The 24,510-nt window shown below is 35.6% G+C and overlaps 1 long non-coding RNA gene across 1 annotated transcript in view; it reads right to left on the reverse strand.

Annotated features, from left to right (window-relative positions):
• Positions 1–1,941: 1,941 nt before the first annotated feature.
• Positions 1,942–24,510, reverse strand: part of LOC135964771 (uncharacterized) — a 115,480-nt gene continuing 92,911 nt past the window's right edge. Inside the window, exon 4 of the long non-coding RNA XR_010577395.2 lies at positions 1,942–4,397. This is a non-coding gene — a long non-coding RNA (uncharacterized lncRNA). The remainder of the gene's footprint in view (positions 4,398–24,510) is intronic.

Raw genomic sequence — 24,510 nt, forward strand, 5'->3', positions numbered from 1 at the left:
ATGTCTTTGTCTCTCTAATGGTGTTTAGTACAGTGCCTTACACATAGTAATGACATAAATGCCCAAACAAAGGTTCAACTGATAAGGACTGCCATGAAATCATTGAGCTGGTATGAAAAAGATCAAGAGTGAGTCCTGTCGTAATTGTTTTAGTCAGATGATGAGCATTTTGTAGGGTATCTAGACTGGAATAGATGGAGATGAGGTGGATCTATCTTGTTGAGGACATTAACTTTGAGAAAGAAGACCAGTATGGTGGTTCATGCCTGTAATCCTAGCACATTGGGAAAGCCAAGGCAGGAGGATTACTTGAGCCCAGGAGTTTGAGACGGGTCAGGGCAACATCGCAAGACTCCATCTCTACAAAAAAAAAAAAAAAAAATTAGCTGGGCATAGTGGTGAACACCTGTGATTCCAGCCACGCAGAGATGGGAAGATCACTTGAGCCCAGGTCGAGGTTGTAGAGCTGTTTCCATGCCACTGCACTTCAGTCTGGGCAACAGAGTGAGACCTTGTCTCAACAACAACAACAACAACAACAACAACAACAACAACAAAAAAGAAATAAAGAAAAAGAAATGAGAAAGTGACTACCAAGTATTTTGTAAAAAAATGTAATGCTACCAGCAGCTTGTGATATTTGTGACATTAGGCTCTAGTTTCAGCATTATTTGGGGAAAAAAAGACAGAAAACCCTCAGATATATATTTTTTCATTTACTATGAGTCATGAAGCTTAATCATAAATAGCATAATCTTTTCATGAAATTTCTACCATCATTTATCAAAGTTTGCTCATTCTTTCATTATATTTAATAACAATATAAAAAAGACTTAATGGATTCTTTAAGTAGCTTAGCTTTTGGTACTGACGTATCATTTTCAAAATTAATATATACAAGGACTTTTAAGCATAGGAAATCCATTTGAACTATCAAACTCTCACAAAAGTTTACATTATATGTTTATTAAATCTAGGCTATATGTAAAAACTTGTCGAGGAGATTTCTTAACAGGACTCCAAAAAGCACTAATCCTAAGAAAATCTGTTAAGCTGCACTACAATAAGTTTAAGAACTTTTGTCTGTCAAAAGATACATTTAAGAGAAACAAAGCAAGTGGGGTGGCCAACCATCCCAGTTTGCCCAGGACTAAGGGCTTTCTTGCAACATAAATTTTTAGTGCTAAAACTGGAAGAGTCCTAGACAAATCAGGATGGTCACTCTAAAGCAACAAAGGAGTGACAATATTTGCAAAATGTCTGTGACACAGGGTCTGACAACTGGAACCACCTGCATCTACAGAGCTTAGTTCTCAGGACTGGAAACAGACCACTTACAATTTGTTCTGGAAAGTTTTGCCAAAAAGATAAGACTGAAAACAATAAATAACTTCACTGCTTGCTTCAGGAAATTCATGAAAACTAATTTGTCCAAAGAGTAGATTGTTCATCTAGAAAAACTGCCTCCTTCTCAGTACAATAGTTTGCTTACTTAGTGGAAAATCTCATACAACAACTGTTTGTTTATGAAGACTCACTTTATGACCCTTGCTTTGTGGTCCCTCAATCCTATACTAATTTATTATGAATTTTTCCCAGGCCCAATCAGATGTCTGTATTGAAAGATTCATAAATCATTTGATTTTAGATTTTAAAAAATTCCATGGATATCCACTCTTGTCTTCCCTTTTCTGAGACTGAAGAGTGTCAAACTGATGCTGTTCATCACAACAGTAGGTTAAGAAATTTGGTTTTGCTTGATCATTAGGTTAATTTAATAGTCTTTGAGGGGAGTTGGCGGTTGACACGTCTCTTGTAGACTTGTAGAATACAATGAATTCTTAAACATACAAGAAAACGACAAGATCACCCAATATAAAAATTGGCAAAAGACTTGAACAAGTAGTTTACAGAAGAAAATACACACATAGCTAACAAACATAAAGAGGGCTCAACTTCATTAAACATCAAGAAAATGTACATTAATATTGTCCAGCGGAATGACTCAAATTACAAAGTGCTGGGGAAGAACATTATACATTGTTGATAGGAGTGTAAATTGGTGCAGTTACTTTGGAAAATAGTTTGGTATTATCAGTAAAAACAAACATTTGTATATTTTATGAATCAGAATTTCCATTCCTAGGCATAACATCCCCAAATATACGACGAATATGTACACCAAAAGACATGCACAAGAATACTAACAGTAGTATCATTTGTTAGAATCCCAAATATTCATCAACAGTAGAACAGAGAAAGTATTGTATGTTCATACAATAGTACATAGCAATTAAATTGAATAAACTACAGATTTTGCAACAATATGGATTAATTACACAAACATAATATTGAGATAAAGAAATTGGTCACAAAAGAGTACCTATTGTGTGAGTCCATTAATATAGAATTCAAAATATTCCAAACTAATCTCTGGTATTAGAAATCAGGATAATGGTTACCTTTGGGGGGTGGTTACAACAGGAAGAGATCTGGACAGGCTTCTGGGATACTACTAATGCTTTATTTCTGGAACTAGATGATGATTACACAGGTGTGCTCATTTAGTGATGACTGAACTGTGCAGTTATTAGCCACTTATTGGTATGTATGTGTTCCAGTTATCTATTGCTTTGCAACAAATCATCTCCATTGCAGTGATGTGAATCAAGAGCAATCATTTATCATTTTTATGAATCGGCTGGGTTCATAAAATTTGGGCTGGGTTTAGGAGGGACAGTTTGTCTCTGTTCCTTGCTTTCATCAGCTGGAGTGGTTTGAAGACCAAGAAGACTTGAAGGCTGAGGGCTGGAATCATCCGAGGACTCCTTGCTCACATATCTCGCTGTTAATGCTGACTATTGGCTGGGGCCTCATCTGAGGCTTTTGGCTAGAATACCTATAAGGGGCTTTTCCATATGGCTGCTTGGCTTTCTCATAGCATGGTGGCTGGGTGTCAAGAGCGAGCCTACTAATAGAACAAGGTATTTTTATGCTCCAGTGACTCAGCGTTGCTTCCACCATACTCCAATGGTTAAGGCAAGTCTATTCAGGTTCAAAGGAGGGGCATAGACCTCACTGCTCAATGGCAGGAAGGTCAATATCACCTGTAAGAAGATTATGTGAGATGGTATATATTACTGTGGACTTCTTTGAAAAATACAATTTGCAGAAGTGTGTTAGGGTTTTTAAAAAAGTATGCTGAAGACATTGCAAGTTAAAAAATATAAAACAGCAACCCCTGGCGGTTATTTTAAAGCACAAGGAGTCCACGTGATAAGCAATGCATCAAAGGGAGAAAGTGGCAATCTGGAGATGTCAGATCCCACAAATTAACTTATTTATTTATTTGTTAATAACTCACTAAACATTCAGTGTTTGCCAAGTTCTAGGGGATACAGAAATGGGTAAATCAAGGGTCTTGCTCTTAAGAAACTCACCTAATATGGCAAATAGCTCCATCATAATTTTAGTACCATTGTTTAACTTTGGGAGCATGCCTTGTGCTAGCACAGTAAGTAATTGTTAGAAGAGATGGCCTCTGATCAGAGACCCTTACAATATTTGCTATCACAATGTTGTCCTGGGTGTTGCCTACAAGGTCAATGTGTATAGTCTGCTTGAATCTGGTATGCAGATCTGCCAATCACTTGCACCTGGCAAGCCCCATTATTGCTATTCACTTTATCATTGATTTAAATAACCGTGGTGCTTAACTTCTCAAGGATACCACTCTGGAGGGTATACAGATTTAGCTAGAATTAAAGTAAACTGGGGCAGTGTATTTGGTTACAGAATATAGCAATGTGTCCTACTAAGGGCAGCATCTCTGTCAGGGGAAAGCTATATTTAACTCACTCTTTTTTAATTGCTTTGATGTAGTTCTGTGAATATTAAAATTTAATCTCATTGGAAATGTCCCCTTTTTATAGATCCCAGGCCTTTCTCAGATTTAAAAAAAAAAATGCATTTACCTCATTTTAGCAAAGAATAAAGACTCCATCATGCAAAAGAATATTAACAGAAAATATATTATTTTAAAATGATGCATGTTTCAACATCTAAGACATAAAATAGGTAAGTAAATAAATTTTAATAAGATTAGCATATTTACACATTTATTTCCTCTTTTATAAGCCCAGAAGAGAATGAGACACAAAGTATAATTGTGTAAACTTGGAACATTAGCTAGTAGGATGCCACAAATAAAGTGGGTCATGAAGATTTTCAGGAAATACAGAAAGTATTTATATTTGTGACATATAGACAATATGGATGTGATGACTCATTTGTAAAAATTTCTTATTTGCAGAGTGCAGAAGCATCTTCAGTTGGAGAGCCATTGCCTCTTGCTGTGAAATATTTGGGAATCTTCAGAAACCATACAGAATAACCTGCTAAAGGTAACAATCATAGAGAATTAGATACTGATGCTTGCTTGGGAAGGTATATGGTGGTTTCTCCCACCAAAGTAAAAATGTCTTCTTATATGGAAAACTGCAGTGACTCTCCACCCCTCTGCCCTGATCCTTTCCATTATTAGACTATGTCTTGCTGTACTGAATTGAATCTTCCTTTTATCAATTATTTCCCTTTAGATTGATAAGTGAAAATCCATCTTAAGATGGATTACGGTACTGCTTTCCGAATGTTGACGATAACTCTCATGTCCACTTATCCAGAGGAAAACATTCACGTATTTCTATATTCTTCAGAGCCTTCTATGGCTTTTTCATAGTATCAACATAGGTAAACTCATTAGTCTGTTGTGAAACAAACAAAAGGTTCCTACTCTAGGTAATGGGCTAGGTACTTGCAAACACATATTTTCATTTTATTTTTATAGTAATCTGAGGAAGATGTGATCAATCAGTAGTCTGAATGGCAAGGTTAAGTAATTTGCTCCAAACAGACTAGTGAGTGGCTGAGCTGGTATTCCCAAGCAGAGCCTTTGACTTCATCTTCAGGTGTCTCCACTTCTCCATTGCTACCATAGGAATGAATGACCACGATGAGATACTAATTAAAGGATTGGCATTTAGAGCAGCAGTGCTCAGACTTGAGTGGGTGGCAGAGTCACCTGAGGGGGCATGTTGAAACAGATTTCTGCATCCTACTCCATAGTTTCAGATACAGCACATCTGGGATGAGGCCCAAGAATGTGCGTTTCTACACATCTCCACACGGTGCTAATATGTCTGGAGATCACATTTCAAGAATCACTGATTTAGAGTTCCTCAGCATTTATCTGCAGGACGCTGTAATCAGATCAGTACCCTTGATTGATAGGAAAACAAGAGAAAGCACTGCCTTTCCCAGGAAGCCTACTCTCGTGTAGTAAGGCCTCTTCTGTCCCCTATACCATCCTCCAACTTCCCTGTCTTCACACTCTCACAAGACATCACCCTTTTAATTCCATAATCAGCTGAGCCTATCTCTGTCATTGCATTTGTCACAATGTTTGCAAAATATATATTTTCCTCCCTTTTCCCCAACAAGATTGTGGGGCTCTTAAGGTCAGAGTTTACTTGATTTCTGTCTGTACCCCTGACATCTAGCACAGAGTTTGACATTCAGCAGAAACTCAATTTTAAAATGAACGAGGGGAAAAATATGGCATGGTAATTACATTTCTAGGAACCAGAAAGCTATGAAAATAACTGAAAATAACAACATAAGAATTCAAAAAACATTTGAAAGGTGTGTGCCAAAATGAAAGAGATAAAACTCATAAAGAAAATGCAAATGTTCAAATTCAGATTCAAAAGTCACTTGATTAAATACAGAATCGAGACAAACAGTCTTTGTTGAGGTTGATGTGAAAAATTCTTAGGGGGTTTTAGTTCAAAATGAATGAATAGTATGAAGTGACTGCTAGAACAATTAGTACAACTATGAGCTTTATATAGAGAGGTAGAGTATTTAGATTTAACACAGTCACGGTATTTGCTACGTTTTTAGTTTAAAGGCAATATCAGTGTTTGAAAGAAAAGAGCCTAGCAGGAGGCTGGGTTCATGTTCCCAATACCTCCTTATTATACCAAAACCAGATTTAACTGTAAAAGCACATAGTCTTTCATCTGGCCCTATTGTAATTTTACTTCATTGATTTTTTTCTTTTTTAATTTAAGAGCAGCAAACTTTTTCCCGTAGGTTCTCTTGTCTTTTTCCAGCTTGGAGGAAGCTGTAGCCAATTTCTTCTTATAGCATTTACCATTGAAAATTGACTTCCATTGTTCATGCCTCTTTCACCAACTCCTAATATTTTGAAAAGGGTCTCTTTTGAACTTAAAATTTCATAAGTTTAGTCTGAGTTCAGGTAAGGAGATTACTGAAGGAAAAAAATGGCTTAAATGAAAACCATTTATTTTTTCCTAGCTATCTACATAGACTAGCTAACTAATTTCCAATCTGAAAAAAAAAAAAAAAGTCCTGATAACTCTTTTAGGAAATATTGAATTTAAAAATAAGCGACATTTAAAACTGAAAAAACAAAATTCTTAGTTTCAGCAAAAGTAAAAACCAGAAATGGAAAAAAAAAAAATGTAGCTGGTCAGCTGCTCCCATTCTGAGTTTGAATTAGGCATAAAACATATCATTAAAAAATGTTCGAGAGACATTGGTGCTTTTGTTTCCTTTATGGCACTCTATTTGTATTTTCCCCAGACTTCTCTGGCCACCCATTCTCTATTTTCTTTGCTGGACAGGACATTTACTTACGGGTCCCAAATTGTCCTCCTTGTAGTTATTCCCAGTCTCAGTTCTTGATTCCTAACTCTTCGCTTTCTATATTCTCCTTCAGAAAAAGTACCTTTTCCCATTGTACTTTTTAAATAGCTTTAACTCTCACCATCTTATAGCTAATTTTAATGCATAACATCCAATTCTATTTATAACCTTAGATTCAGTTCCATATTTTTAGTTGTCTACTTCATTTCATGTGAGCCTTTAATTATCTCAAACTTATTGTTCTTTCCATTGGGATACATTGCCTTTCTGTTCCAGTCAGATCTCTCTCCTAAATTTTTTAGCCTTATCAAAGCACCATCATTCTCTAGGTTAATTAAATTTAAACTTTTATATCAACTTTGAAATATTTTCTTTTTCACCCTTTGTGTGTAGCTAGTCATCAACTTCTTTTATTGTTTCTTCCAAAAAATGTTTTTCTTTCCCATGCCCATTGCTATAGTCAAAGTTCAGGCTCTCCTTGTGGGATATCTCAGTCACTCACTCACTGTTCCCGCTCAGTGCAACTGCTCCAGCCCCAAAATCAGAAACTTGCAGTGCTCCCTAGCATGTGCCTTACCACATCCTGCCCCCAACTGGAGCATGGCTGAGCAATTTATTTAAGCCAGGAATTTGGAGTTGGAGTCTCAAATGACAATTAGATGAACAAAGGCCATGTTGGATGGGAATAACTGCTTTCTGTCTATATGTATACTATATAGGTGACGGGCAGAGCTAAAGGGTACTAAGAGAAGCAAGAATGTTTTGCTACCTAGCAGACAGGGGCTGGGCCAAGAGGCAGGTGACTTCCTGAGATATTGAAGGAGGAGCCTCACTTGCTGGCTTACTGGTCAAGCCTCCAGGTGGCTTGACCTACTTTCTTTCTTGTCCTGACATGCTTGTGAGTTTGCAGCCTGAATTCTTGTACTGTCTCCCTTTACTTAAGCTAACTGGATTGAGATTTTGTTTCTTGCAAATAAACATGTCCTTACCCCAATACCACTTTCCAGTCAATCACACATGGATTGTAGTCATAGCTTTTTTAGTTCACCTCATTAACACTAAGATGTAGGGATTTAAATCATTATTACATTCACCTGCTAGATTAATATTGCTAAGTAAATTATCAGACTCCTGTTAAAAAGTCTAACCCTCTAGAAGTGCACCTCTAACAGCTACTAAAAATCAAGTGCCTCTTCCTGGCTTTTATTAATTAGAAAATATCGATTCAGCTTTACATATTTAATCAAATTTCTCTGTTCTATCAATATAAACCCTCCACTCAGTCGGGCTGGTTTATCCCAGAAATGCCGTGTTCATTCCTCGCTCCATGACTTGATAATGTGGCCTGCATCTGAAATGCTGCTTCAGTATCTCCTCCAACTGTCCAAGTCCTACCAGTTATTTCTACACCTTTGACCTGATATGACTCCATGCTTCAGCAAACATACACCTGGCAAATTATCCTTTAAAACTTAGTTCAGTTCAGGCGTGGTGGCTCATGCCTGTAATCCTGGCATTTTGGGAGGCCAAGGCTGCTGGATCACGAGGTCAGGAGTTAGAGACCAGCCTGGCCAACATGGTGAAACCCCGTCTCTACTAAAAATACAAAAATTAGCGGGGCGTGGTGGTGGGCACCTGTAGTCTCACATACTTGTGGGACTGAGGCAGGAGAATTGCTTGAAACCCAAAGGCGGAGGTCGCCTTTGAGATCGATTGCCTTTGAGATTGCACCACTGCTCTCCAGCCTGGGTGACAGAGAGAGACTCTGCCTCAAAAGAAAACAAAACCAAACAAAAAAACCGGAAAACAAAAACAAAAAAATTTAGTTCAGGCATCTGATTTAGAAAGCTTTCTGTGATCCCTGTACTTCAACAACGCTCCCCTATCCCTATAATTGCCCTAATACTGTATTAGCATCACTTTTTATATGTTTATGTTTCCCAGAATAACTGTGTGTATCATTAAGTCAGGGCATAATTAAACTTTATGTCCTCTGAAATTAACGGAGTGCTTGGTAGAGAGTCAGTTCTTAGTGAATGAATGCCAAATGAGTGAATGAATTAATTAACAAATGTCTACCTGTTAAGACTCAAGTTAAGCCCAACCTCCCTAATGAAGCCTTCTCCGATTATTCTTAGTATTTACTGATGTTCTTTTCTTTCACACATAGATTTTGCTACACAATTTAGTATTCAATTACATATATTTTCATGCTTTTAAAATTTTGTTTTATCTTCTAATCTTCTTTTTCTTAACCCGATTAAAATTTCTTGAATGTTAGGACACATGCCATTGTCTTATTCTGTGTTATTTTCTACACTGTTTAGTAGGGAAAATATGCTGTTGTTCACATTTGTTGAGTGTAATTGCTTAAGAGCTATATCTCTGAAAGAATTAGAGTTGGTGTCTTATGTAATTTGTCTAGAATTACTTCTGCAAATATATTTATACTTCATCTCAAATAAAAGATGCAGCATCCAAAAACATTGTTCCTCATTGGCACAACACAGTAATGTCACCTCCTCTCTGTATCTGATCTTTCTTTTTTCTCATTTGGCAGTGATTTTATAGTAATAAGTCCCATCTCAACAAATGCCAGTCTGGGGGACCAACATGTTCCTTTGCTTTATATCTCATAGTTAAGCCTCTGATTTGATTGAAACACTGTAGAAATATAGGAGAGAATTGATTTGATTCATCCTGATTTAGAAAGTGTTCACATTTGCCAAAATCCACCTTCTTTGTCAGATGCTCATTTTGAAACCTGAGAAATTTGGCTAGAAATGAGTACTAATTTGAGAATGGTGCCAAAAGGTAGGAACTAATTAAAAAATGAAAAGAAAATATAAAAACCCAAAACCAAACAGAGCTCCTTTAATCAATGTTCTTCAAATGGTAATTTTTTGCCATTAGTAGAGGGTCATGAAAAATGAGGAGTTATTTTTTAAAAAAACAATAAAAACTGATGTGATTTCTATTAAGTCAAGATTAAGTATGTTAATCCGTTTCTTTGAAAAAATAAAAGATTGACTTCATAATTTTAAATCAGAAATATATTAAAAGTCAAGAAAAACATCCCTTGTATAATTACCTACTGTAATTGCATCTCATTTTTAATAAAAAATTTAGTTAAAAACTATCCATATGGGAAAGACTAATTCATCCTAATTCATGTGAGATATTGTTGGCATTAGAGTGAGACTAGAGAAAAGTTCAGACCATTTTAATAATCTTCTTTGCCCTACCCAGTATTAATAAATTTAAAGGCAACTGGACACTTTGAAATAATCTTCCTCTGGTCTTTCTAAATGAAAAACTGTCAAGGCATCACCGTTTGGGTTGCTGTTGCAGTGATACCGTAACTGTAGCAACCGTATGCTGATGAACCAGCTTCTATCAGGAATGCGTTTTACAAATTCCCATGAGACTTCAGCAGCTTGGTAAGCCAAAGGGGAACATATTTCAAATTAATTGTTCCCATTTTATGTGATAAAAAAAATTAGCCAGGCTCCTCTGTGACAAATCTGCTTTATTGTGTCAGTAATGGAACCACACATTTAATTGACAAGTGACAATTTCTTGCTGTTCTATTTCCTTTGTTATTTATTATATTATGAGTGGGTATCTGTGGTGCTGAGAATGCCTATGGTGGTAGGAAGGCAGTGTAAATATGGTCAGTTCTGTTAATGTACCAAACAGGAGTCCCTTACCTTACCCTATAATATTGTTTTCCACTGTTTGTTTATACCTTGAATTTAGTAAACTGAATTATATTTTTCATCCACAAGGGAGTTTGCTTTTGAAGGAAATCATGTCATGACCTTTTCTAAAGCAAAAGGTCCCTTTGTGTTATAATACAAACAATTGGTCAAGAGAAAAGGAGAACTGAGATTCAGTAGGGTTATACTTAACGAGATCTAGGAAATCTAGCTAGAGTTCCATGACCCTTTAGCTTCATCAACTAGGGAAAGCACAATTTGAATTCGAATCTCTAAGAGTTTTGCTTTTAATCTCTGTGGAAGAGACGTTAACTTTAAAAGCTGATATTTTTAGCATAATCTATTATACCATATTTTAAAGAAATAGCTTTACTTATTGTTTGAGTTTGGGTTGTTAAAACATAAATATAATAGATTGGGTGGCTTAAACACCACATTTATTTCTCACCATTTTGGAGGCTGAAAGGACCTCCAAAGGTCAAGGTGCCAGCAAATCTAGTGTCTGTTAAGGGCTGGAGTCCTAGTGCCCAGACTGCTCTCTTCTCATTGTATCCTCACATGATGGAGAGAAATGAGAGAAACAGAGCGTTCTCTCCAGTCTCTTCATATAAAATAGCTAATCCATTCTGAGAGCTCCACCCTCATGACCTAATTACTTCCCAAAGGCCTCATCTCCAAATACCAACATATTGAGTTTCAATATGTGAATTTTAGGGGGACACAAACATTCAGTTCATGAGACATGTAAGAGACTATGTAATAAAAATAAAAAGTAAGTTTTTGCATAGAATGTAATAGAAAGAATGTTGCTCCCTCACTAACAATGAGGAAAATACAGATAAACCACAGATATGATTTTGTTTTAATCTGTCAGTGGGCTGAGGTCATAGACAAATCAAGTCACCTAAAATCCAAGGAGGGCAGATCCCCTACCCCCCGACTTCCTATAAGGAGAGATGGAACACATGTACTACCTCCACTATGGGAGTTATGGTAGGAGGAAAGGGCCACCCCACAAGAGGGAAGAAAGAATTAGCTAAAATTGTATGAATTGTCAAAGGTTGAGATTCAGCTAGTGTGACAGTATAGACTTCCTGGGATCCTCAGACCCAAGGGGCGTTTGCAGCACCCTCACAGACTCTATACCATTTCCACTGAGTGTTCATGAAAAAAAATTAGGGGTTGAACATGAGGAAAGGTCTGCCACACTCAGGACAAAGAACCAGCGCTGCGGGAGAAAGATAGAGACAAAAGAACTCCCTTACTCCTGGGCAGGAAAGAGGGCTGAACCAAACTGATACCATTAGAGGTCTCCTGCTTCTATGAGAGGGACCGAAACCATATGCTCTCACAAAGCACCACCACAGACACAGGCAGAGTTTGACTGCTATGGGGAAGAGGGAAAGGAATATGAGAAAACCCCACCTGAGGGCTCAGGCTCACAGGGCTTTCTTAGGAGTGATGCTCAACCAGGACAACAGGGCCCTCTCTCTGGTAGCCTAGCAAGCAGTGACAGCCTACTGCAGCCTACCCCTGAAGGAAGGGCAAGAAGCTGGGGAGAGGCCTCTCCCTCTCACCCCTGTGGCAAAGGTATGAAGCAATGATTGTAAGATGAGGATGAATCACAAACACTGAGAAAAAGCTCATAGCAATCTCACCTCCCAGCCTAAACCCAGGGCATTCTTAGAACAATTTGATGCCTTATAGAGCACTGAAGGTATTCATACCAACAAGGAAATCTAAACTCAACTAAATAACTAAATTCTAACTAGGTTGATACAATCCCTCTTACTAAGTGCCTGAAAAGATCTGTGCCCATTTATAGGCACATATACTATTTACCTCAGTCTTTTCTAAACAATACCATAGACTGGTCTAAAATATGTGTAATTACAATCCAAGATGAGTGAGAGTGAAGACAAAACAAAAGAAATATTTAAAGAAATAATAGTGTAGATTTTTTCCAAAATAAAGACATTAAGCCACATATCCAAGAGATACCAAGAATCACAAATAAGAATTAAAATACACACACACAAACACACATATGCACACGCATAAACTAGACACATCATATTCAAACTGCTGAAAACCGAAGATAAAATGAAAATCTTGAAGGCAACCAGAGGGGGTTAAACACATTGCATATGGAAGAAAAAAATGATAAAAATGACTGTATACATCTCATCCAAAACTATGCAAGCTAGAAGAAAATTGAACAACATCTTTATAGTTTTGAAGGAAAAAACAAACCCTCTGTCAATTCTTAATTCTATGGCAATAATTTCTTTCAGATGCAAATGTGAACTAAAGCATTTTTAAGACAATCTAAAGTTTAGAGAAGTGATTTACATCAGATTTATGCTAGAAGAAATATTAAAGAATGTCTTTCAGGCAGATGTGAATCAGAAGCATGTATTTACAAAAGGAAATGAAGAGTTCCAGATATTGTAAAAGGTTAAGGTAAATATTTAAAATTTTTCTTATTTTTATTTACTGAAAAAGATAAGTGATTATCTAAAGAAAAATTGTAAAATATTGTGGTATTTATAACCTGTAAAAGTAAAATGTATGAAAACAATAACCCAAAGATGGGAGAAAGGTTTGCAAGCACACTGCTATAAGGTTTGCACACTCTACTTGAAGAAATAGATGTATAAATAAGTCAATAGTGAAGATAAAGGAATCATTTAAAAAGTACCCAATCCAATGGTAGGCAGACAAAGAGGAGAAAGACGACAAAGAACAGATGAGAAAATAGAAAACGAAATCTAGCAAGATGATAGCTAGGGAAACCACAAAGCAATTAGAAATAGATGCATAAAGAAGTCAATAGTGAAGATAAAGGAATCATTTAAAAAGTATCCAATCCAATAGTAGGCAGACAAAGAGGAGAAAGAGGACAAAGAACAGATGAAAAAATAGCAAACAAAATCTAGCAAGATGGTAGTTTTAAATCTAACTATGTCAATGATTATATTACATAATCATAAGCACTCAAATCAAGACAAGAGTTTGCCAAAGTTGAGGAAGGCAGCAGGCAGGATTTACTTCAACAAATTAATTTCAAATATAAAGACATAGCTAGGCTAAAAGTAATATGATTAAGAAAGATATACAATAAAAATGAATCAAAACCATGCAAGAGAGACTGTGTTAATATTAAATAAATTAGATTTCAGAAAAAGGAATATCTCCACAGAAGAAAGGGACAGTGCATAATCATAAAATGATTAATTTACCAAAAATGCATAAAATCTTAAATGTATATATGGTTACCAGAGAACTTTAAAATACATGAAGCAAAAACTGATAGACTGAAGGAGAAATAAACAAAAGCACAATTATTATTGAAGATTTTAACACTCTTCTTTCAATAGTTGATTGAGCAAATAGACAAAATATCAATAATGACAAGGAAGATCTCAACAACCAATTTTACCAAATTGGCATTTATAGAACATTTAATCCAACAACAGAATGCACATTCTTTTCAAGTAAAAACAGAATATTCAGCAGGACAGACCATATCCTGAACCGTGAAGAAATGTCAACAAGTTTAACACAATTAAAACATATAAAGCATGTTCTCTATCCATATTAAAATTAAATTACATACAAAGCATGTTCTCTATCCATATTAAAATTAAATTAAAAATCAATGAGAAATATACCTGGAAAATTCCCAAATATTTGGAAATTAAACAACATACTTCTAAATAAGTCTTTGGTCAAAGTTGAAGTCATGAGGAAAATTGGAAAGTATTTTAAATTGAATGAGAATGAATACGTATATTTATTTGACTTGAGCATACCAGAATTTGAGAGAGACATTATAAGTGTTGCTTCAAGAGAAATTAATAGCTTTAAATGTTTATGCTTGCATTACATAAAGTCTCAAATCAATGATTTAAGTTTCCTCATTAAGAAGTAGAAAAATAAGAGCAAATTAACTCCCCAAAAGCAGAAGTAATTTGTTACAGAAATTAATAAAACTGAAGAATGTAAAAGAAAAGCAATAAAGTCACTGAAATCAAAAGCTAGTGCTTTGAGAAAATTAATAAAATTGATGAATCTTTACACTAGAATTTTTTAACCCTGACACAACTGAAATTTCGGGCTAGGTAATATTTTCTTTTTTAAGGGCTGCCCTATATAGGATATTTGACAGCATCTCTGGCATCTACCCACTACATGCCTGTAGCATCCCACCAAACTACTTGTGGGATGATTAAACACGTCTCCAGACATTATCAAATGTTCTTTGGAAGGCAGTATTGCCCCCAGTTTAGAACCACTTCTCTAGACAGATTGATAAAAAGGAAAAAAAAGGAAAAAAAGGCATACTTAAATGACCAATGTCAGAAATGAAAGATGGGTCCTCACTAAAGATCATACTAATATTAAAAAGATAATAAAGGAAATACATGAACTATTTTATGACAATACAACATCTTACATGAAATACACAAATTATTTGAAAGACACCACCAAAAATCACTAAATAAGAAATAGAGAATCTGTGTAGTCCTATTTCTATTCAAGAAAACTGCTGGTCCAGATTACTTTGCTTAAAAGTTCTACCAAACATTTAAAGAAGAAATTATTCTTCTACACATACTCTTCCAGAAAATAGGAGAGTAGAAAACACTTCCCAATGCAATTTTCTGTTATCTTTATAGAAAAACCAGCTAAAGACATTGCAATTAAACTACAAACTATATCAACCATAAAGAGAGGACACAAAAATTCTCAATAAAGTAGTAGCCAACTGAAATCAGCAGTATAGTAAACAGATATACATCATGAAAAAGTAGGGGTTATTCTCAGAATGTAAGGTTGATTTGACATTTGAAAGTCTAACAATGCAATTTACTGTGTTTATAAAAAAGAAGAAAAATTATATGACTAATCTCAATAGATGAAAAAAAACCTTTTGACAAATTCAACATCCATTCATCAATTTAAAACAGACTCTCAGAAAACTCAAAATGGAAGAGAACATTCTCAAGATAATAAAAGGCATCTATAGAAGACCTATAGCTAAGACAATACTCAATGGTGAAAGATTGAATGCATTCTTCTTAAGATTGGGAATATTGCAAAGATGTCTGCTTTCACCTCTCCTACTCAATCTTATTACTTCTATCCAGTCCAACAAGACAAGTCAAATGAATATAATATTTGCAGACTGGAAAAGAACTAAATTGTCTCAATTAACAGATATTATGATGTTTAAGTAGGAAATCTTGAAAATCTATGAAAAAAAGTAGTAGAACTAATAAGTAAGTTTAGCAGAGTTTAGGATATAAAATTAACTGCATTATTATATACCAGCAATAAAAATTTGAAATTATTTTACAATACTACCATTTATAATAGTATCAAAAACATAAAATACTTTGTAAATATAGCAAAATATGTACAAGATTGAATACTAAAAACTTTAAAACATTGAGCAGGAAATCAAAGGGGATTGAAATGAGTGGAGAGATTCACTATAATTTGGTTTAGAAATATTAGGTTTGGAATAATCAGTATTGTTAAAAAGTCAATTCTCCACATGTTGATCTATATTCAGGTTTTTTTTGTAGAAATGTACAAGTAAATATTAAAATGTATATGGAAAAGTAAAGGAATTAGAATAGCCAAAAATCTTTGACAAAGAAAAAGCAAGTTGGAACATTTAAACTATCTGATTTCAAGACTCACTCTAAATCTATAGTAATCAGGACACTGTGATGTCAGTGAAAGAACAAACACACAGATAATTGGAACAGAATTGAACACTGAGAAATAGAATCATACAATTTATTTTCAACAAAAGGATCAAGACATTTTAAGGTAGAAAAATCATCTTTCCAACAAATTATGCCAGCATAACTGAACATCCAATTGGAAAAAAAGAAAAAAATTACTTAGATTTCTATCTCACCCTGTGTACAAAAATGAACCCATAATGGATCACAGAAAAACAAAAATGTAAAGCCTAACTCTATAAAACTTTTATAAAAAGCAAAGAAGAGCTGGGTGTGGTGGCTCATGCCTGTAATCCTGGCACTTTGGGAGGCCAAAGCACTAGGAACTCTTGAGGGCAGGAGTTCAAGACCAGCCTATTTAAAAAAATTATCTGGGCATGGTGGTGCATACCTGTAATCCTAGATACTCAAGAGGCTGAGGTGGGAAGATCCCTGGATCCAGGAGTTCAATGCTACAGTGAGCTATAATTGTGTTACTGCACTCCAGCCCAGGTGACAAAGAGAGATCCTTTCTCTGAAAAAACAGCAGCAACAACAAAAAACAAAACAAAACAAAAAACAAAGAAGAAAATCTGTGGGACTTTGTATTAGGCCAGGATTTATTTATTAGGTAGGACACAAATGGCATGAATCACAACAGAAAAAATACGTTAAGAAAATGAAAAACACCTCCCAAGACTGCACTGGGAAGGAATTGAATCGCTGAATATACCAATAATGAGATCTGAAATTGAGTCAATAATAAATAGCCTACCAACCAACAAATGCCCAGGACCAGAGAGATTGACAGCTGAATTCTACCAGATGTACAAAGAAGAAATCATACCATTCCTGCTGAAACAATTCCAAAAAATTGAGGAGGAGGGGCTCCTCCCTAACTCATTTTATGAAGCCAGCATCATTCTGATACCAAAACCTGGCAGAGACACAACAACAACAAAAAAGAAAACTTCAGGTCAATATCATTGATAAACATCGACACAAAAATCCTCAAAAAATACTGGCAAACCAAATCCAGCAGCACATCAAAAAGCTTATCCACCACAATTAAGTAGGCTTTGTCCCTAGGATGCAAGGTTGGTTCACCATACACAAATCAATAAATGTGATTTATCATATAAATAGAACTGAAGACAAAAACCACATGATTATCTTAATAGATGCAAAAAAGTCTTTTGATAAGATTCAACACCCCTTTCTTCATATTAAAAACTCAATAATCTAGGTGTTGAAGGAACATACCTCAAAATAATAAGAGCCATCTATGACAAACCCACAACCAACATCATACTGAATGGGCAAAAGCTGGAAGCATTCCCCTTGAAAACTGGCATAAGACAAGAATACCCTCTCTCAACACTCGTATTCAACACAGTATTGGAAGTCTTGACCAGGGCAATCCGGCAAGAGAAAGATATAAAAGGCATCCAAATAGAAAGAGAGGAAGTCAAACTATCCCTGTTTGCAGATGACATGATCCTATATTTAGAAAACCCCACAGTATTGGTCTAAAAGCTCTTTAAGCTGATAAACAACTTTAGCAAAGCCTCAGGGTACAAAATCAATGTGCAAAACTCACTAGCATGCCTATACACCAACTACAGTCAAGCCAAGAGCCAAATCAGGAACACAATCCTTTTCACAGTTGCCACAAAAAGAATACAATACCTAGGAATACAGCTAATGCGGGAGATGAAACATCTCTACAAGGAGAACTGCAAAACACTGCTCAAAGAAATCAGAAATGACACAATCAAATGGAAAAACATTCCATGTTTATTGATGGGAAAAATCAATATTGTTAAAATGACCATACTGCCCAAAGCAATTTGTAGATTCAATGCTATTTCTATTAAACTACCAATGTCATTCTTCACAGAACTGGGGGAAAAAAAAAACTATTTAAAAAATTCATATGGAACCAAAAAGAGCCCTAATAGCCAAGGCAATGCTAAACAAAAGGAACAAAGCTGGAGGCATCACGCTACTTGACTTCAAATTATACTACAGGGATACAGTAACCAAAATAGCATAGTACTGGTATAAAAACAGACACATAGACCGATGGGACAGATTAGAGAACTGAGAAATAAGGCCACACACCTACAACCATCTGATCTTTGACAAAGATGACAAAACAAGCAATGAGGAAATGACTCCCTATTCAATAAATGGTACTGGGATAGCTGGCTAGCCATGTGCAGAATATTGAAACTGGTCTCCTTCCTCACACCATATACAAAAATTAACTCAAGATGGCTTAGGGACTTAAATGTAAAACCCAAAACTATAAAAATCCTGGAGGACAACATAGGCAATACCATTCTAGACATAGGAATGGGCAAAGATTTCATGACGAAGACACCAAAAGCAATTGCAACAAAAGCAAAAATTGACAAATGGGATCTAGTTAAACTGAAGAGATTCTTCATAGTAAAGGAAACTATCAACAGAGTGAACAGACAACCACAGGGTGGGAGAAAATTTTTTGCAAACTGTGCATCTGACAAAGGTCAATTTTCCAGCATCTATAAGGAACTTAAACAAATTTACAAGAGAAAAACAAACCAAAAAAGTGGGCAAAAGATATGAACACTTTTCAAAAGAAGACACACATATGGCCAACAATTATATGAAAAAAAGCTCAACATCACTTATCATTAGAGAAATGCAAATCAAAACCATAATGAAATACCACCTCACACTAGTCAGAATGGCTATTATGAAAAAGTCAAAAAATAACAGATGCTGGCAAGGTTGTGAAGAAAAAGCAACACTTACACACTGTTTGTGGGAGTGTAAAGTAGTTCAATCATTGTGGAAGACAGTATAGTGATTCCTCAAAAACCTAAAGACAGAAATGCTGTTTGACCCAACAATCCCATTAATGGGTATATACCCAAAGGAATATAAATTGTTCTGTCATGAAGACACATGCATGCATATATTCATTGCAGCACCACTCACAATAGCAAAGACATGGAATCAATGTAAATACCCATCAATGATAGACTGGATAAAGAAAATGTGATACATATATACCATGGAAAACTATGCAGCCATAAAAACGAATGAGGTCATGTCCTTTGCAGGAACATGAATGGAGCTGGAAGCTATTATCCTTAGCAAACTAACACAGGAACGGAAAACCAAATACCACATGTTCTCACTTATAAGTGGGAGCTAAATGATTAGAAAACATGGACACATAAAGGGGAACAGCACACACTGGGGCCTACTGGAGGATGGAAGGTGGAAGCAGGGATAGGACCAGGAAAAATAACCAATGGGTGCTAGGCCTAATACCTGGGTGACAAAATAATCTGTACAACAAACCTCTGTGACACAAGTTTACCTATGTAATGAACCTACACATGTACCCCTGAACTTAAAATTTTAAATAAACCTAAAAAAAGGGAAAACAAGCCACATGTGGGAACAATATGTTGGTTAAACACTTACCTGACAAAGCTCTTGTATGCAGAATATATAAATAACTCTCACAACTCAATAATTAGAAAACAAACACACTGTATTTTAAAATGGGCAAAAGCATTGAGCCTATACTTCACCAAAGAAGATATACAGATGGTGAAGAAAAAAATCACGAAAAGATTCCCGCTGTTGTTAGTCACCAGGGAAATTTAAATTATAATCACACCCATCTATTCAAATGGCTAAAATTTTAAAAATCGAATAATCCTAAGTGCTTATAGTAATGTCGAGCAAGTGGAACTATCATACATTGCCAATGCCAATGCAAATTTTTACTACCAGTTTGGAAAAACAGTTTGGCAGTTGCTTTTAAAGTTATACATACATTTACCTTATGACTCCAAAATCTCGCTCATAGAAATTTAATCAAAAGAAATGAAAACCCCTGTCTGTATAAATACTTGAACATAAATGTTTATATTGGTATTATTCATAATCACCAAAATTGGAAAACAACAAAAATGTGCATGTGTAAACCAAATTGTAGTAAACCTATTCAGTGAAATACTATTTAGCAATGAAAGGAATGAAGTACGGATGCATGCAACAACACTGACGAATCTCAAATGTATTAAGAGAAAGACGCCCATCTCAAATGGCTACGTACTATAGGATTCCACTGAGATATCCTTCTGGTGTTATATTTCTTGTTTATGGTGTTGTAAACTCAACTGTGTGCATTTGTCAGAATTTATAAAACTACACTCAAAAATGTCAATTTCACAATGAATCTAACATAACTCAACATCTTGATTTTTAAAAAGCTAAATGTGGCTTATAGAGTGTAATATAACTTGAGATTGAGTTTCTTATTTCTAAACATAAATTGTTAATGTTTTGGCAAGTATAACTTCTATCTTAACTAAAACTTTCCTGAAGTTTTATGGATCCCATCAATGATGTACACTTAAATACAGACTAAAAGTAAATATTTATCTTGCCAGATTTATCTTCATTTTTCTTATATTCCTGTCCTTGGCTTTTAAAGATCACTTCACCAGAAGGAAATCTAAAAGTTATTAGTTGTTATCTCTGGAGGTGGGATAACAGGATTAACTAATTTTCTTCTTTGTACATTTTTGTATTTTCCAATGTTATGATTACCATTCATTATTTTTATAATCAGAAAAACTTACTAAAATAAGACAGTATCCCAAATTACCTTAAGATTACTGTTTGAAGATATCTGACTTTCTGGAGCTACACATACACAGAGTCGCTCACTTTCTTGCAGCCACCTGTCTAATTTAGGTTGCTTCCTAAGGGACTAACGGATGTTGGTCACCAAGAAGCTCTGCAACAACGGAGACAGTTACCTCAGGCGAGCTGTGGTGAAAGTGATGCCTCTTTCTGACTTGCACAAAATACGTCTTCACTCATAATATACACAATCTGCATGAAACATGGCCTGTCATATGTTCAAATACCTACTTACGCACAAATAAAAAAATTCCCGTAAGTTCTAGATTGCATTTTGTGTAATATGTGTGGGCCACTCATAGCTCAAGCTATTTTTCTCTATCTCACACCAAGTTTAAATAGAATTCACAGAGATTATAGGCATATTTTAAAACTAACATCTCTAATGAAAGAAAAAATGCATGGAATATTTTAAAGCTGTCTTTTCTATTATGAAAGTATAACAATGAGAATCTAGAAAAACTAGAAATGCTATATATCTACATATCTCGATATCCTTCCTTCCTTCCTTCCTTCCTTCCTTCCTTCCTTCCTTCCTTCCTTCCTTCCTTCCTTCCTTCCTCTCTTTCTTTCGTTCGTTCTTTCTTTCTTTTTCTTTCTTTCTTTCTTTGATCATCTAATCTATCACCACACATATCCCTACTACTCAGAAATAAGGTGCTATTAACATTTCAGAGTACTTCTTTTAGTTATTTCTATGTATGTATGTATGTATGTATGTATGTATGTATGTATCTCTCTCTCTATATATATAGCACCACACATATCTCTATTACTCAGGAATAAGCTGCTATTAACATTTTAGAGTATTTCTTTCAAGTCTATCTATGTATCTATGTATGTATGTATCTATATATCTATCTGTCATCTATCTATCTATCTATCTATCTATCTATCTATCTATCTATCTATCTATCTAATCTATCACTGTTCATATCCCTACTACTCAGGAATAAGCTGCTGCTAACATTTCAGATTATTTCTTTCAGGTATTTTTCTCTATGCATAAACACTACCACATGTATTTAAAGCTGTTATATCTTTATATCATCACTTTAGTACTTCCATTGGTAAAATAAAACGGCAGCTGTGTTCCACTGTCTACCCTGCTACTCGGGGTATTTGGAAGCTGAAAATTTCTTCTTAGCACATTCTTTTATTACTAGTATTAGCCAATGAGTTATTAGACACAATTCAGCAAGGTCATGTGCCCTTTCCCTTTATTTATTTTGTTTTCCCAGCAATTTGCTAATTTCCCCATATTTCCTGAGCTCCTTTTCAGTTTCTCTTAGGTAGTTACTATACCTAAGATTGAAAATAAGAGGGCATTAATGTTAACAATCTTCCTGCCTCAATGTGACTAATCCCATCCATAAGTGAAGTGTTTTCTATTTAAACAGAATTCATGAGACATAGTGGCTCTATTCCTTTTGAATTTCATTTTATTTTTGAAACAGAGCTCCTTCTCATTATTTTTTTCTCTTTTTGTCCTTCTATTCCTTGATATCTCTTGATTCTCTTTTCCTTACCTATTTCATATCTATAGAAATTGCTCTAAAGTTTTAGAACCACTCTGTAGAATAATTTAAAACTCCACTATTTCCTGTAATAAAATATTAACACCACACAAAAAGGGAGATTTGTAGATGAATGCAATCTGGACATAGGTATTGAGAGATATAAAAAATTTTCCTTATTAACATGTACTTTCTAAATTAGCTCTCTTGAGTAAAGATGCATTGAAAACGGAAATCACTACATTCTGTTTGAAAGAATTCCATTTCACTTCTAAATAAAAGCAACATTTACCTTTACTATTGAGGACAGACAAAGACCTATACAATGATTCGTTTCATGACCTTCAAAAAGAAAAAGTCAAGTGTGCCACCTTGTAATAAAATGGGAGAGCAACGAGACAGGTCTTATTACTACCTTGAAGGTCAGCAACCACAATAAAATAAACATTATTATTCGTGATTTAAATATTTTTTTACAGGAACCAAATAAGACATAGAAAGAGCCTAGAACACAAATTGTATAGTAAAGTGAAAAGAAATGCCAGTCTCATTTTAAAACTAGAATTTTGCTGCATATACGAGCATCTGTCAAGCTGGGGCTATGTGGGATCCACAGTGTTGGAAATTCCCTCCTTTAGTGATTATGTTTTAGTTAGGGTTAAACAACAGAGAAGCCAATTAGGGACATCTCTTACTCTCTGAATTGTTAGGTAAGGTTTCCCGAACCAATATGGATGGAGAATTAATGTATTTAAACAGATTTTTTAAATACCCCATTTTTCTTTAAATTCAGACCTTCTAGCAATACAATAACCTTTCCCAGAAGTAACACTGGGAATCTGTTTTTGGGAGACAGTCTTGAGGTTTGTCATTTCAGCTCCCAACTAGTATATATTTTTAAAAATTGTATGGAACAATAACTTTGGTACTATTATCACCAAATCAGCTTGAGTTCTATCTGTTTACCCACATCTGACCTGGATTCTACTTGCACAGGAGAGTCTAGACTCCTTTGCGTAAATGAGGATAACTTGAGGACTTATAGTTCCTCAGATGCTGGAATTAATATTCTTTTTGAACATGGAGAAATCTGAAGTTTCTTCCACCTGGGGCATAGGTGTATTCCAGAAGAACAGGAGCTTTGTGTCAGTTAAGGTCTAGTGAGGAACAGGTGGCCCCAAAAAGCAATTTAATGTGCTTTTATTAAATTTTCCAACAGAGGAAATAGAGGAAGGTGAGGTGACTCAGACATTAAAAACTACAGGAAGCCACTGCTTTCTCTGCCTGGAGAGCCAAAGGGGAAAGTGGATTCACTTGAGCCCTGAAGCTGGGGCCACCCACCAGCGCTGAGACCACCAGGCAGCTACCAAGAAAGAGTTGGGTCCTAGAGAGTAGGACTGCCTGGTGGGAGCTGGAACCACTGAGGAGAATCAAGCTCTCATGAAAGTGAGAAGCAAAGAGAGGGGAAAATTATCCTGGATTCTCCTCTCTGTCCACACTTGTCTTTTGCCAGAGCCTCCTACTGCCCAGCCTCACAGAAAAGAAGCTCCTAAGAGAGACTGGGTAATGTAAAATGCAGTGGTCACAAGAGAGGGCCACGAAAGGGACCTTAACTGAAGGAAAACAGACATATGACCAACTCATCCTAGCTGAGAGTGCTCTCACCCAAACTGTTCCCAGGCCAGACTTTGGATACTGTCTCGAGTTTACCCATGAGGAAGACTTAAAACTAAAAGACCAAGATTAACTTCTGCGTTACAAGAAGCTATGAGCCACAAGACTCAGGTTGTTTAAAAGAATGGTGATCAATAAAGGGAAATAATTTTTCCACTTGGGACAAAAGAAATATGGTTCTTTAAGGAGAAGTTTTGAGGTCAGTGGCCTAGCAGAGCAGCAGGAGAGAACCGTCTTGGGAGCAAATGGTGATGAGGAGTGAAAGATGAAGGTGGAAGAGAGGTCAGAGGCTCCTGTTAGGGAAAGGTTCAGCCTTAGCAGAAGGGGCGGTCTCAAGGCTGACAGAAAAAGCAGCCGTGTGCAGCCCCTGAAATCTGCAGGCAAGGAAGTTTGACACGATTTCTTGGAGCTGTTGAC

Source organism: Macaca fascicularis, chromosome 8 (genome assembly GCF_037993035.2).
Source record: "Macaca fascicularis isolate 582-1 chromosome 8, T2T-MFA8v1.1".
Taxonomy (NCBI): domain Eukaryota; kingdom Metazoa; phylum Chordata; class Mammalia; order Primates; family Cercopithecidae; genus Macaca; species Macaca fascicularis.